Genomic DNA, 15,282 nt, shown 5'->3' with positions numbered 1-15,282 from the left:
AATTCTAAACAGATTAATAAATAAAAGTTAATACTTTCCCATATCTATGACATATGTTACAGCACACCAGGAAACACTGCATACATATACGTCATGTCTTCCATAGCCATCCACAATCACATATTTTCTCTGTATTTTTGGCATCCCATAATAAATAAGAAGTTAGAATTTAGTGTGTACATTTCTGTAGTGGATGCTTTTGGTGCTATTCTCCAACTGCTGTGAACGAGGCTGCGGAATACTACCAGGTGCCCTCTTTCCTGAAAAAGTGTTCTAAGCACACATGAGACATGTTTCCTAGAAGGGCAGGCCTACTGCAAGGCAAACAGCTCCCAATGAATGATGTCTATGGAAGTCCTATAGACTAACACCATGACCTACGAAGGGTCTACATTTGTGGTGTAATTTATGTTCAAGCTCTCTGAGGAACCAGAAGGAAACTAGTCTCCAGTCCCAACCATATCTATGCTGACTCTTTCTTCCTTCCATGTCATGCTGACGTCACTCCTTTTCTGTAGAGGACACTCATTTGTCAAATCATTTATACAAAAATGTCCACTTCAAGGCAGTCTCTAAGAGCTTTAAACAATCCTAAGGCTGTTACTCAGGGAGGGAGAAAAGGAACATCTGTGCCTTTGTCCCAGCATCTCAGACCCTTGTCCTAGGGACAAGAAGTAGACAACACTCAGCACATGACACAGCAATGTGGGGCCGAGAGACGACACAAATCTAAAACTTCCCCTCCAGGAGGGAAAGAGAGGAGTGGAGTAGATGCCTCCAAAGATAAGGTTTGAGAGACTCCCCGTATCTCTTGCTGGGCTGGATGGTGAAGACCTTTCCATCCTGGAGTCCATCCATAAAGACTGGAAGAGGTGGCTCTTCTTCAAATGTGTACAAATCAATGCATGGCTCCAAGAGTCAGAAAGAACTGGGAACACGAGGCCACCGAACTAACAACATAAAGCCCAGTACCTGACTCCAAAGAAATGGAGATGTAAGATTCCCTGACAGACAATTCAAAATCAGTGTCTTAAAAAAACTCAGTGTCTCATTTCACTTAGCACAATACCCTCTAGGCCCATCCATGTCTAATATAATATTGTATTGTATATCAACTATACTTGAATAAAAAACAGTGATGTAACTACATAGTTAAAAACACAAGGGTATTCACAAAAAGAAATAAACTGTATTCAAAAAAGAAAGAACAACTGTATTCAAAGAGAGGAGGAGGAAGAGCTCAGTGAGCCACGAGAGAACACAGACATCAAGACAAAATCGGGAAAGCACATTTTTAAAAATGAGATTCTGGAGTGACATAGCAAGATGGAGAAAGAGATGGTCCCTGTCCTCAGTCCCCCCACAGAAAGAGCCATAAGCAGATGTCGAGACACAAGACTCCTTCGTGGAGATGCCAGAACCCAGGCTGAGGCCCCGATGCTCCCTTTGGACACAAAAATGAGGCAAACCGCAGCAGTGAAGAAAATAAGCATTTCATATTGACTGCGTCGCCCAGCCCAGGCCGGCAAAGCGCCACACCGAGGGGGCCCCTGAGTCCAGTGTCTCCAGTGGAGACCATGCGTGGGAGACACACTTACATATCGCTCCATGGGCATCAATGAAGGAATCAGAGGAGAAGGGGGCAGGGCTGTCTGCACCCTCCTTCCTGTTAAAGGCAGAGCCTGAGCTGACATCCCAACCAGTGGTCTGCTCCTCCGCGGAGCCCAAAGGTGGCCCCACATGGCCCAGCATCATGGTTGGCACTTTCCACTGGTACGGGTCCCCAAGGAAGAGCCAGCCTATACCCTTCTGGCTGTGGAGCCCACTCTACAATCCCAGTCAGATAGGGAAGGAAGTCACTGGCCCCAGCAAATGCAGAGAAAGGCTAGAAGGTGACTAGCTTGGAGGTGACATCCTTTGATGATAGGCTGTCTACCTTAAGGCTGCAGTATACGTTATAACAATAGCTATTGTGTGGCAGGTAATGGCCACCAACATGTGACCAATCCCAAGCTGGCCTTCTGGGGAGAGCCAACTTAGTTAAGGTCACTCAAGACCAGCCGACCCCCAGCCATCTTGCCAGCAGGGTACAGATACAGGGTACAGCAGCCGAGACCAGTATCCCCCAGTCTAGACCAGGGGAACCTCCTGTGGAGGGGAGACTGTTCCATGGCCTGACCACTGACTGACCCTCAGGCCGGACCCAGGCAGGAAAGGTCATTTGTCATGGGTTCTCTTGGAGGCTATTTTCATCTTCATCACTGTGTGTTCTGACACAAACCAGCACCCCTCCCGGCTTCTGTACATGCTGGGTTGGAAAGCATTCCAGTCATCCTGACTTGGACAAGCATGCAAGAGGATATCCTGTACTTGGTAGCATTCATGGACTAGTGGGCGTGACTTGTCCCATCTTCTGCCCTGTGTAAATCTGTGGCACCTGCCAAGGGGACTGGAGGTCTGTCTTGTCTTGCAGCCGCCCCAGACGCTCTCCTATGTAAGTTTCCTTGAAGAAACTCTATTCATTACCAGGGTCTTTCTTCCATCTTTCCCTGCCCTGCACTGATGATCAAACCTCAGTCACAGGACCTTTTCCCGGGACTGCGTGTACTAACACCTTCCCAATTCTTACACTCTTGACCAATCATTAGAGCTTTTTTTTTTTTTTTTTTTTTTTCACCAACTAAGGGTTTTCCTACAGCCCATGTTCTTCTCTGTTAGAGGACTGACTATGTGGACTTCTTGTCACCCCACAGGGAATTGAGGATTCCACTGGAATCACAGTGAGGAAGCCTCCTGTGGTCCAGGGGGTCACTGAAGTCCAGTCTGGAGACCAGACTGTTAATGTGAGGACTGGAGTGTGAGTGTGAGTTGGCCAAGTGAAATGGGTGGAGGGGAGTGCTGCATACAGACCGAAAGGCTTAGGGACACTTCTAATCTGCCCCCACTCTATACCTCTCATCACCCCCACGAAGAATTAGAGAAACAAACATCTCCGTCCAGAGTTTACCCTCTATCAGCAGCCAGTGTTGGTCTGTGACCGGGGACGAAGTTTTGTTTGCCCATCACTTGCCTCATCGTGCCCTGACTGTCCTGTGTGGATTGCTGACACATATCATGAAAGGCTTTCCAGATCTTTTATTTGCTTGTATTCACTGGTATGCTGGTAAATACTTAACAATGGACCAGGGTGGAATGAAGCCTTGATTTACAGCACTTGCCTAGTCCCATCGTGAAGAATTTTAACATACTGTGGATGGAAAAGGGGCCACATATTAAACCTGACAGGCTCAGGAAACTGGAAATAACCACATAAGATGGAGTGAGCATAAAAATTTTGTAACTTAGTGGGCCATGGTGGGAAGTCATATCTTTAGCCAAAAGCTTCCTTCATAAAGTTAATCTGTGCCTTTAAGTGGGCCTGTCTATTGTCTTTTTGCACCCGAGATGAAATTCTTGGAATGTCAGTAATCCCTTTTTCCAGACCAGAGCAGGAAAGGACAGAATCCCTCATTATTATTCTTGTCCCTTGATTAACATCTCTATGTGAATTACTACCTATGTAAAAGAAGTACTGTCTCTCCAATTTACTTTTATGCAATCCGAGAGATTTCTGCTTTGCTCTCTCCCACCCCCTTAATCTATCACTAGTAGATTTCATGTAACTCTCCTCCTTTGATTCTATGTATAAAATAAGCTGTAAACAGCCATTTCATGGAGCATTTTCTGAATCCGTTGAGATTTTGCTTCCCGGCAATTGTCAGTTTGACTCAAATAAATTCTTATAAGCTTTCTCTTAGGCTTCATGTTTTTCGTTGACATTACCAATATGACATCAGTGAATGTCACAAGATGGCATCACTGTTGTCATGTCCTTTACATGAGGGAGAAAGTGGGGAAGGACTTAATCCTGGCTGATTCAGGAGGTACATGGGTTCAATAAGATAAAATGACCATTACTATGAATGTATCATGTTCAAGAAATGAACTCAGCATACAATAAAATAAAATACACAAGGTCAAGTAAGGGGGAAATAAACAACTTGCATGGCTATTTCCTAAGTGGCGACATACAGTAAGTAGAACAACCCTATGACATTGTTTCTACTGTAATGCCAACACCATAGTCGGAGAAAACCAGGTCCAGTGGGACCAAGGACTTGTTTAATCAGTGACTGAGCTGTTTATGCTAAACCTCCCACTGGATAGTGGTTTTGCCTCTTCTCTTTATATTTGTAGCAGTTTTTAAGTTTTGCTATGTGTTCAGAAGGTATTCTTTGCATTAAAAGCAAAGTTAGTATCTTATTTCTTCCTGGGAAATTCACCCTGTTTTCTTTTATAGTATTGCATAGTTTTTTATATAGTGTACACTTACCTCTAAGTGTAATGTTTTGCCTTAAAGTTTACTTTGTCTGATATTAGTAGGGCTAAACTAGCTTCTGTTTGATTTGTATTTGTACAGTGAGATGGACTGAATGTTTGTGTTGCCCAAAATTCATATGTTGACCTTCTATCCCCCAAGGTGACGATATTAGGACATGGGGCCTCTGGGAGATAATAGGTCATCAGGATTCAATCCTTATGATAATAATGCCCTTAAAAAAGAGACCCCAAAGAGATCACTGCCCCCTCCTCCACGTATGGACGTGGCAATCAGGCACCACCTGTGACCCAGGATACGGGTTCTCAACAGACACCAAATGGGCCAGTGCCTTGATCTTGGACTTGTGGAGGGAAAAGGGGTCACATGTTAAACCTGACAAGCTCAGGAGACTGAAAATAACCACAGGGGATGGCGTGAACATAAAAATACATCAATAACGTGGGCCATGGCAGGAAGTCACATCCTTGGTCTGTAGCTTCCTTGACAAAGGTCAGTCTTTACCTTAAGTGAGCCTGTCTTTTTTTTTGCACCTAAGATAACAGACCCTTGAAATGTCAGAGTAATCCCTTTTTCTAGATCCCCCAGGGGACACAACCCACCACACCAGAGCAGGAAACTACAAAATCCCTCATTGTTATCTTGTTTCCCAAATACCGTCTCTATGTGCTGTAAAAAGGTATCAAGTATCCTGTACCCACCAATGTAAAAGAAGTGTGTGTGTCTCCATTTAGCTTTTTATCCAATCCCAGAGGTTTTCCTGCTTTGCCCTCTCCCTCCCCCTTAATCTACAATCAGTGGATTTCATGTAACTTTTCTCTTTTGATTCTTATTTATAAAATAAGTTGCAAAACACCATTTTCCAGAGCATTTTCTCAATCCGTTGGGACTTTGCTTCCTGCAATTGCTGTCAGTTTGACTCAAATAAACGCTTAGAAGCTTTCTCTCAGGCTGGATGTTTTTTTTGTTGACATTACTAGGCTGTAGTCTGCAGGATTCCAAAGAAACCCACCCAGGGACACCCTGCAGACCTGGGTTCAGTGCTAGGTACCAGCAGAGGCCCACTGTACCCCACTGGCTCCCTGCTTCACATCCGGTGAACTTGGGTGAGTTTTTCTTGGAATTCCTGACCTCCCTGTTTTAAGATAGGAGGCCATGACTTTATTTGAGCTGGTTTCTTTTTTTTTTTTAATCCTTGAGGTGGCCTTAAAGGTTAAGGGTTAAGATAACCCAAGTTAGGGACAAAAGTTAAGATAACTCAGGGACAGGAGGAAAAAATGGGTGGCTGTTTTTAATTTTGGCTTTTCAATTAGAATTGCTTACTGCGAGTCTGAACAAAACCTTTTACTGGATAAATGAGTGTCTGAACTTGTTCAGCTCCAAAGATAAAGGGCATTTACTCCCTCCAGCCCGAATTTCAATTATTTTTAGGTGACTAAGAATCTATGTGGAAGTATTTGAAGGTTCTCCTCAAAACGTGCAGTGGCCCTATAGGGAATTCCAACACAACTGTAATGAAATATTTGACTTGTCTGTGGACATGCACATAAAAGCTGGTTACCTAATGCTCCAAATCCTCACGGTTGTACTAGACAGCTGGTGAGAGAAACTGAGGCACGTAAGAGGGTTGAAGCGATTCGGGAGGTGACAGCTTATTGGAGCTCAACCCATAAGTAGCACACTTCAACCCACTACATAATATCACTACAAATTTGTTCAGACTCTGTAGATCTCAAAAGAAAACTACAAATTAACATGGGAAATTGTGCCTCCAAGGCCGACAAGCTCCCAGCCCCCAGCCCCATTAATACTCCTGCAGATGTGCAGCAACTCAGAGTCTTGCAAGTACTTACAGACATGGAAAGATTTAACTAGAAGTGATATCAACTTAAGATGGTCAAAATGGAGCTCTTATAACATCCAAGTAAATCTTTGGTGTGCACAATTAGAAAACGCCAGCTTAAAAATCAAACTAAATGAAATGGGAGGCTTACCTCAATGGGCAAATAGAAAAAAAGCCTCTGAAATGGTATGCAGAGAGACGTTCTTCTCTCTGGGAAATTAGTAAGAAAATTTCAGAGACTGTCTCTGAATTAAAAAAGGTTTCTGAAGATGCTCAATGCCAACACCCCACTTTTCCCTCTTCTCTGACTGTCCCACTGTGTGCTTTACTTTGCCCGGACTTGCTCTCCTTTTCCTCCATCTCTCCTGCCCCTCTGTTGCAGCTCTCTTTGGAGAAGAGCTGGTGTCGGACAGAGGGGGATCGATGGGTGTACGCAGGCAGGACTGAGGAATCTACTAAAGATTCTCCCAACCCTCTCTCAGACCATGATAACTTCGCAAAGGAATTAGAATTAAGTGTTAGAATGAACTTATGATCTTGGCTTTTCTTATTTATTCCAATTAATACACCTGCTGGTTTCTGAGAGCAAAGCAACAGAATTACTAAAGGTTTGCTAGAAAAACTCCTATAAAGGAATCTGCTTTTATTGTAGAAAGTCAAGTCACCTTAAGGATTATAGAAAACTAAAATGGGATTTAGATAAAGAAAAGAAATAAAAGCAAGCATAGGGCTGCTCCAAAAATTCTGAGGGCATTTTCCCTTCTTACTAACACTGGGGTTATTTTATCTGTTAGTACCACCTGACTAGGTTGCCCTCTCCCTTGGAGTAAAGCTTTTGTACAAATGGTAGGGACATCTAATCTACCAATATCTGTTTTTTAAATCAGAACGTGTTCCCTTCCAACGAGGAAATGTTAAGGGGCAACATATATTTTTACTACTCAAATCTGCCCCCAGTCACCTGATAGTGAGACTTTCTAACCAACGATGCTCACATATCCTTCTCCCAGAAGGTGAAATGTACTTCGTTAGAACTAAATGAATCAGATTGGAAAAATAATGATTTTTAAAGAAAGTACATGAGAGAAAACTAGTCTTGAGACTGACTGAATGTTTGTTACAGGACGTTCCAATACAACTACAGGCTTTTTCCAGTACAGATATTGGCAAGGTGGTCAGCCACTTCTATATAAATAACTATTGATAATACTTTGTCTCTACCTTATATTTGCCAATATCCTTTGAGGCCTGATACACCAGCTGGAATTAGCTCATTATACAAGATTACCTTTAAAAGGGGGGCTTATAATTCCATGTGTGAGCCTGTAATTCTCCCATCCTTCCAGTAAAGAAACCCAATGGGAAAGGGTGGAGATTTGCACAGGATCTCAGAGCTATAAAGATATGCTGTGGTTCCAAACCCATATACCTTATTATCAGCTTTCCTGTATTGACAATATTTTCCAGTGATAGATTTATGTAGTGCCTTTTTCAGCAATCCTATAAAAAAAAAAGGAAGAAGAAAAACCTCTTTGCTTTTTCACGTGGGAAGATCAAAGTTTACTTGGACAGTAATGCCCTAGGGGTATACAGAGAGCCCCACCTATTTCTCTCAGATACTAAAAGCTGATTTCAATAATGTTGAATTTCCCAGAAATTCTACTGTAATCCAATATGTGGATGATTTAGTCTTATGCTCTAGGATATATTAGATTCCTAAGAGGACACAACTTACCTATTACAATAGCTAGTCATAAAGGACATAGGGACAGAAAGGACAAGCTTTGATTCTGTTTACACCTAGTTAAATACCTTGGTTATCTAATATCTAATGATAGGCTACTAATTAACCCTGAAAGTCTTAGAGGCATAATATCCTTTCCTCTTCAAAGAACAAAAAACAGCTTAAAGGCTTCCTGGGTCTGACTAAATGCTGTCTCAATTGGGTTCCAAATTTTTCATTGAGGCCCAGCCTCTATATATCTTAATAAGATCAAATCAATATGATCCTTATGGAGAAACTGACCTAACATGGTTCCCTGCCACGTGGAACTGAGCTAAAATGGTGGCCCTAGCAGAGAGAGAAGTCCCCAGCCTAAGCCCCAGCCCACTTCCGCATAACCCCCTCCAAGCCACACCCCGAGCCGATCACCAGATGACACCTACCCCTTCCCCGACTCAAGAAAGTCCCCAACCCATAAAAACCTGCTCAAAACCTTGCTAGGAGCTCAGTCTTTTGGGAAGGATCCTGCTGAGCCCGCCGGCGTAATAAAGCTGACTCTCCTAACTCTCTGAGTGACACTTGGGTTCTTTCCAGTCCTGGTATCCGTAACATTCTTGGTTCCCTGACCGGAAAACCCAACCGCGCTGGCCCCTTAAGCCACCGGTTTGGGTGAGAGCAGGCCGTAGGGTGGCGGGAGAGCCGAGACGGGGCTAGGCGCGCACTGCTGATTTCTGCAGGCCTGGGACCAGCGACCTCCCACCGGCTCCGACCCGTGACTCCCTGCTGGACCCCCAATAGAGAGGAAGGACGGACAGTCAACCAGGACATCGGACACGGTAAGACCCCAGGGCCCAGACCCAGTTAGGCCTGCCTGAGGGCAGACGGGGAGCCTGATCACCTCCCGCTGAGTTCCACTTCAGACTCCAGTTAGGGCCGTTCCAGGGGAGGGCGTCTTTCCTCCCTGAATGTGTGTGTGCTTGGTCCTGAATGGGATTCTGTGTGGATCCACGGCCTGTCAGCTACGGAGCCCGAGTGAGCCCCAACCTGCGTTCCATGGTAGCGTCGTTCGGCATAATGGTGATTCGCACTCTCGGAGTGCGACCTGGCTGGGGGCTTATACGGGCACACCTTAGCCAAGACGTACCCAAAGTTCCCGCGAGGGACACGGCCAGGTGGGCGCCTCATTGAGACCCTTCCCTTGTCTACGCGACACCAAACATCACGGGAGGGAATCATGGGAAGCCCTCGGTTCTAGACTGCATGTTAAAGAATTTCAGGAAAGGTTTCGGAGGTGACTATGGGGTCAAAATGACCCCCGGACGTCTCCGCACTTTATGTGAGCTGGAGTGGCCAGGTTTTGATGTGGGATGGCCCCCAGAAGGCACTCTTAACCTCCCCATGATTCGCCGAGTCTACATAGTTGTCAATGGGACCTCTGGACATCCAGACCAGTTCCCTTACATTGACTTGTGGTTGGAAATAGCCCGAACCCTTCCTCCTTGGGGACGGTTCTGCTCCAATAGCAAGGGACAGTCCAGGATCCTTGATGCACAGAACCCATGAGGCTGCGCCCAGAAAGACATGACTAGGACCATTTACCAGGGGTTCCCCGAGGAAGAGCCGCCACCACCTCCCTACGCACCACAGCCAACGGCCGGTGTGGCCCTGCTGCTTCCAGACACTCCGCCTCCGTCTGACTGCCCCCCCTGGACCGACACCTGACCTCCCAAGCCCTCCCCAGGGAGCCCCTGATCCTACACACCAATCCTCACCGGGGCCTGCTGGTCGACTTCGGTCCAAAGACCCGCCTCCCCTTCAGTTGCCCCTCTGGGAGACCAGAGGGCCAGACCAAGTGGGAGACGATGGGACCCTCCAGCCAGGACGCCCCATCATCTACTACCAGCCATTCTCCACCACTGACCTGTTGAATTGGAAACATCATACCCCAGCTTACTCAGAGGAAGCACAAGCCATGATAGATCTTATGGAATCTATTTTCCACACTCATCGCCCCACCTGGGAGGACTGTCGACAGCTCCTCCAAATGTTCTTCAACACTGAAGAGCGCCGACGGATCCTACAGGGGGCAAGGCAGTGGCTAGAAGAAGTGGCCCCTGGGGAAGTCCTGGATGCTGCCACCTGGGCGACCGAGGCTGCTCTGGACGCACGGCCTGATTGGGACTTTAACACTGAAGTGGGGAGAGGCACAATCCGCCAATACCAAGATGCTCTCCTACGAGGGTTGCGGGCAGGAGCCCAAAAACGAACCAATATGTCCAAAACAGCCGATGTAACCCAAAACAGGGAAGAAACTCCTGGCGACTTCTATGAACGTCTCTGTGAGGTGTTCCGGGTCTACATTCTGTTCAATCTGGAAGCCCCCGAAAATCAAAGGATGATAAACGCAGCCTTCGTCGCTCAGGAAGCCCCTGACATATGCTGAAAACTCCAGAAACTCGAGGGGTTTGCAGGAATGAACATCACCCAGCTCTTGGAGGTGGCTAACAAGGTCTATCAGAACCGTGAGGTTGTAGCTAAATGAGAGGCCAATGTGAGGATGAGAGAAAAAGTAACCCTCCTCTCAGCTGCTCTCCAACAAGGAGGGGATAGGCCTGGAAAAAGAGGGCCTCCCCGTCGGCAGACAGGCTCCCAACCTCGCGCCCCACTAAAAGAAGACCAATGCGCGTATTGTAAAGACCTGGGCCATTGGAAAATTGAGTGTCCCAACCGTCGGAAAGGGAAGCCTCAGCCTCCCCGTGGTCACAACCCAACCAGCCCGGAGCCGACTTCATAGGATTAGAGGGAGCCGAGTCAGACTGAGGGGGACCGGGCTCGTTTGAACTTGGCCCCCATGAGCCCATGGTTGACTTAGATGTAGGGGGCCAAACAGTGACTTTTATGGTAGATACTGGAGCAGAACACTTGGTAGTCACCACGCCAGTGGCACCGCTCGGGGACCGCAGAGTCACCATAATGGGAGCCATTGGGGATCAAGCTAAGAGCCGACCGTCCTGCCAGGCTCGGACTTGTAAATTGGGAGGACACACCGTGTCGCACGAGTTCCTCTACTTACCAGACTGCCCAATCCCGCTCCTGGGACGCGACCTCCTTACCAAGTTAGGGGCGCAGATCTCCTTCGAACCATCAGGTCAAGCCACCATGTCACTGCAGCCCCCAACAGAAGGACTTATTCTATCACCACCCCGAGGGAAGAAGAATGGAGGCTCTATGGGTCCGGCAGTGTAGAACAGAACCCAGAAGCATACAGGGCCAATTTCCCAGAGGTTTGGGCTGAAGATAACCCGCCTGGGCTAACGAAACATAAGGCCCCAGTTTTGGTGGAACTGAGACCGGGAGCTCAACCCCAACGGCTACGCCAATACCCCATCTCCAGGGAAGCTCGGGCAGGGATTCAAAAACATCTCGCCCATCTCAGAGCAGCAGGGATACTCGTAGAGTGCCAGTTGCCATGGAATATGCCCCTCCTGCCGGTAAGGAAGCCTAATGGAGAATACCGGCCAGTACAAGATTTAAGAGTGGTAAACTAAGTCACAGTCTCCCTACACCCCGTAGTCCCAAATCCGTACACTCTTCTCAGTCAGCTGCCCCCGGAGGCCGGATGGTTCACCTGCCTGGACCTGAAAGATGCATTCTTCTGTATTTGGTTGGCACCCCAGAGCCAATCAATGTTCGCCTTCGAATGGACTGAACCTGATACCGGCCAGCAGCTCCAGCTGACATGGACTCGGCTCCCACAGGGCTTCAAACACTCCCCAACCCTCTTTGGGGAAGTGCTAGCCTCAGATTTAGCCACCTTCCCTCGAGAAGAATACCGCTGCACTCTATTGCAATATGTGGATGATCTGCTCCTGGCCTGTGCCACCGAGACCGAGTGCCAAACTGCAATGCGGGCACTCCTGTCCCACTCAGCCGAGACGGGGTAGAGAGTCTCCTGGAAGAAAGCCCAACTCTGCAGAAACAAGTACAGTACTTGGGCTTTGTCATCTCCAAAGGACAGCGGGCCCTCAGCACTGAGCAGAAGAAAGTCATCACCTCCCTCCCTCGGCCCCCAAACCGGAGAATGCTCCGTGAGTTCCTCGGGGCCGCCGGCTTCTGCCAGATCTGGATTCCTGGCTTTTCGGCAATAGCCCAGCCCTTATATGAGGCTCTAGCTGGTCAAGAAAAGGCCCCCATGCTATGGACAGAAGATCAAGAACACTCCTTCCAGCAGCTCAAGAGCTCACTTGGACAGGCCCCAGGCCTTGGGTTACCTGATGCTGAGAGGCCATTCCACTTATTTGTCCATGAAAGAGACAAAGTAGCCTTAGGACTGCTGGCCCAAACAGTTGGACCATGGCTCCATCCTGTCACCTACCTCTCAAAGAAACTAGAGCTGGTAGCAGCGGGTTGGCCACCATGCCTGCGGGCCCTAGCAGCCACTGTGATTCTCATCAAAGAGGCAGACAAGCTCACCTTAGGCCAAAGTCTCATAGTTAAAGTACCCCACTTGGTCACCACCTTAATGAACAGTCAAGGACCCCGATGGCTGTCGAATGCACGGCTGACTCAGTATCAGGGGCTACTCCTGGAAAACCCTCGGATCTCGTTAGAAACTGTGTGTACCCTGAACCCAGCCACTTTCCTGCCAACCGAGGACGGGGATCCAGAACATGACTGTACAGAAGTTATCAGCGAGGTCTATGCCACCAGGCCTGACCTCTGGGACAGCCCACATCCTAACCCGGACCTTACTCTGTATACTGATGGCAGCAGCTTCCTGAGGGACGGAAAATGTCACGCAGGGTATGTGGTAACTACCACAGATGAGGTACTTGAGGCAGGGCACTTCCATCAGAATGGTTGGCCCAACGGGCAGAACTATGGGCACTAATAAGAGCCCTTACTCTATCCGGGGGCCAAAATGTCAACATCTACACTGACTCTCGGTTTGCCTTTGCAACCGTCCATATCCATGGGGCTATATACAAAGAAAGAGGCCTTCTGACCACGGAGGGAAAAACTATTAAAAATAAACAAGAAATCCTTAAGCTCCTGCAAACCATTTGGCTTCCCCAGCAGGTTGCAGTTATTCACTGTCGGGGCCACCAGAGAGGCAATGAGCCCTCAGCAGTCGGGAACAGGCTCCCAACACCACGGCCAAATCAGTGGCGATGGGAAGCCCTAGTGAACTACTCTTGGTCACTGACACCACCACCACGTCCCTCCCGCGGTACACAAAAGAAGAACTCAGATAAGCAAAGTCAGAAGGGGCCACCAGGTTGCCACAAGTGTGGTGGCAACTGCCCGACAGAAGACTTTTCATCCCAGCCCTGCTAGGTCCTCAAGTAACCACTGAATATCACAAGTTAACCCACTTAGGAAAAACTGCTCTCGAGGGCCTCCTAGCCAAAAACTTCTACATTAGCCGGCTGTCAGCTCTTTCAAAGTCCATTGGAGAACGCTGCCTCACTTGTGCAAAGAACAATCCAAAGTCCGGCCCTAGCCCCATCCCTGGGATTCAGAGAAGCTGTGCTGCACCTTTTGAGGACCTCGAAGTCGACTTCACTGACATGACAAACTGCCATGGTACTAAGTACTTGCTGGTCCTGGTCTGTACCTACTCCAGGTGAGTCGAAGCCTTCCCCACTCGGACTGAGAAGAGCCGCGAAGTATCCAAGGTCCTCCTCAGGGAGACTATCCCCCGCTACGGGACTCCACTTTCTATCCACAGTGACAATGGGCCAGCTTTCATAGCAGAACTCCTCCAGATGGTAACCAGGGCCATGGGGGGCATCAACTGGAGACTCCATACAGCATACTGACCACAAAGCTCAGGGAAAGCTGAACCCATGAACCGTACCCTCAAGGAGACATTAGTTAAACTGCACCAGGAGACCTCCCTAGGGTGGGTGGACCTTCTACCACTAGCCGTCCTTCGGGTGCACTGCATCCCTGGCAAATCTGGATTCTCTCCCTTCAAAATTATGTTCGGGAGGCCCCCTCCCCTGCTGACCAGCCTCCCTGGAGATATTCGCCAGCTGGGGTTCTCCAGTCTCCAAAACCAGATGGCTGCGCTAGGCAAGGTCCTCACAGATGTACGTGCTTACATTCTGGAAAGGGCTCCCAATTCTCTCGGGGCCCCCGTATACCCCTTTACCCCGGGAGACCAAGTCTGGGTCAAAGATTGGAAGCGCGAGCCCCTCCGACCCCGGTGGACAGGCCTTCACACTGTCATAGTTGTTACTCCCACCACTCTTAAAGTTTCATGCATTGATCCGTGGATCCACCACACTCGACTTAAAACAGCCCAGCCGGAGGATGACGCCTCAATCGCCCAACCTGACCCGGCCCGTCCACTCCGTCTGACCCTCAAGAAACAGCCCAGATGAGCCTCACCATCGTCTGCCTGGCCTCCGCTTTCGCTGTCATTGGACTCCTATTGTTTCTAGCCTTTGCTGGTCTCATTGCATCCTCCCCCTTGCTACCATTGGGCCATGCATAGTTAACGCTGTCATACGTTTCACAGAGACCTCCGTCACCCATTGGGCCATAGCCCGGATCCTTGCCCTACGGGGTTATCGTCCTCTTAGCCATTATGATGATCTCTAAGTTGTTACCACTTACGATCATCAACAGGGGGGACATGATGGGGAAACTGACCTTAAAATGGTTCCCTGCCACATGGAACTGAGCTAAAATGGTGGCCCAAGCAGAGAGAGAAGTCCCCAGCCTAAGCCCCAGCCCATTTCTGCATAACCCCCTCCAAGCCACACACTGACCCTATCACCAGACGACACCTACCCCTTCCCTGACTCAAGGAAGACCCCAACCCATAAAAACCTGCTCAAAACCTTGCTAGGGGCTCAGTCTTTGAGAAGATCCCGCTGAGCCCGCTGGCGTAATAAAGCTGACTCTCCTAACTCTGAGTGCCGCTTGGGTTCTTTCTGGTCCTGGTATCTGTAACAATCCAACTCAATGGAACCCTGAAGGGAAACAAGCTAAAGAAGCTCTAGACCAGGGGTGTCCAAACTGCAGCCCGCGGGCCAATTGCGGCCCACAAGCCATTGTTAATTGGCCCGCAGCAAATTCCAAAAATATACTTAGTTTACTTAAATAAACCAGGTGAGGCAATATGTACTTCACCTCGAGTGAGCAGCCCGGCTGTTTGTGTATTTTACCGCATATGGCCCTTTGTAAAAAACGTTGAAAAAAGTTTGGACACCCCTGCTCTAGACAATTAAACTCAGTACGTAGTTAAAGGGCTCTCTACCTGGATGACAGCCATCTCTGCTACAGTCATGTTATGCAAACAGAAGAGATAGTTATAGGTGCTCCTTT

At 48.2% G+C, this 15,282-nt stretch overlaps 1 long non-coding RNA gene across 1 annotated transcript; it reads left to right on the top strand.

Moving 5' to 3' along the window:
• Positions 1-5,322: 5,322 nt before the first annotated feature.
• On the top strand, positions 5,323-14,870 carry LOC141567590 (uncharacterized). Its single transcript, XR_012490379.2, has 2 exons — positions 5,323-5,484; positions 8,682-14,870. It is a non-coding gene; the product is annotated as an uncharacterized LOC141567590 (long non-coding RNA).
• Positions 14,871-15,282: the final 412 nt, after the last annotated feature.

This window comes from Rhinolophus sinicus, chromosome 8 (assembly GCF_057876585.1).
Source record: "Rhinolophus sinicus isolate RSI-liver-muscle chromosome 8, RSI-T2T, whole genome shotgun sequence".
NCBI classification, from domain to species: domain Eukaryota; kingdom Metazoa; phylum Chordata; class Mammalia; order Chiroptera; family Rhinolophidae; genus Rhinolophus; species Rhinolophus sinicus.
Note: the sequence above shows the minus strand (reverse complement) of the source record. Positions and strands in the feature narration are given on the sequence as shown.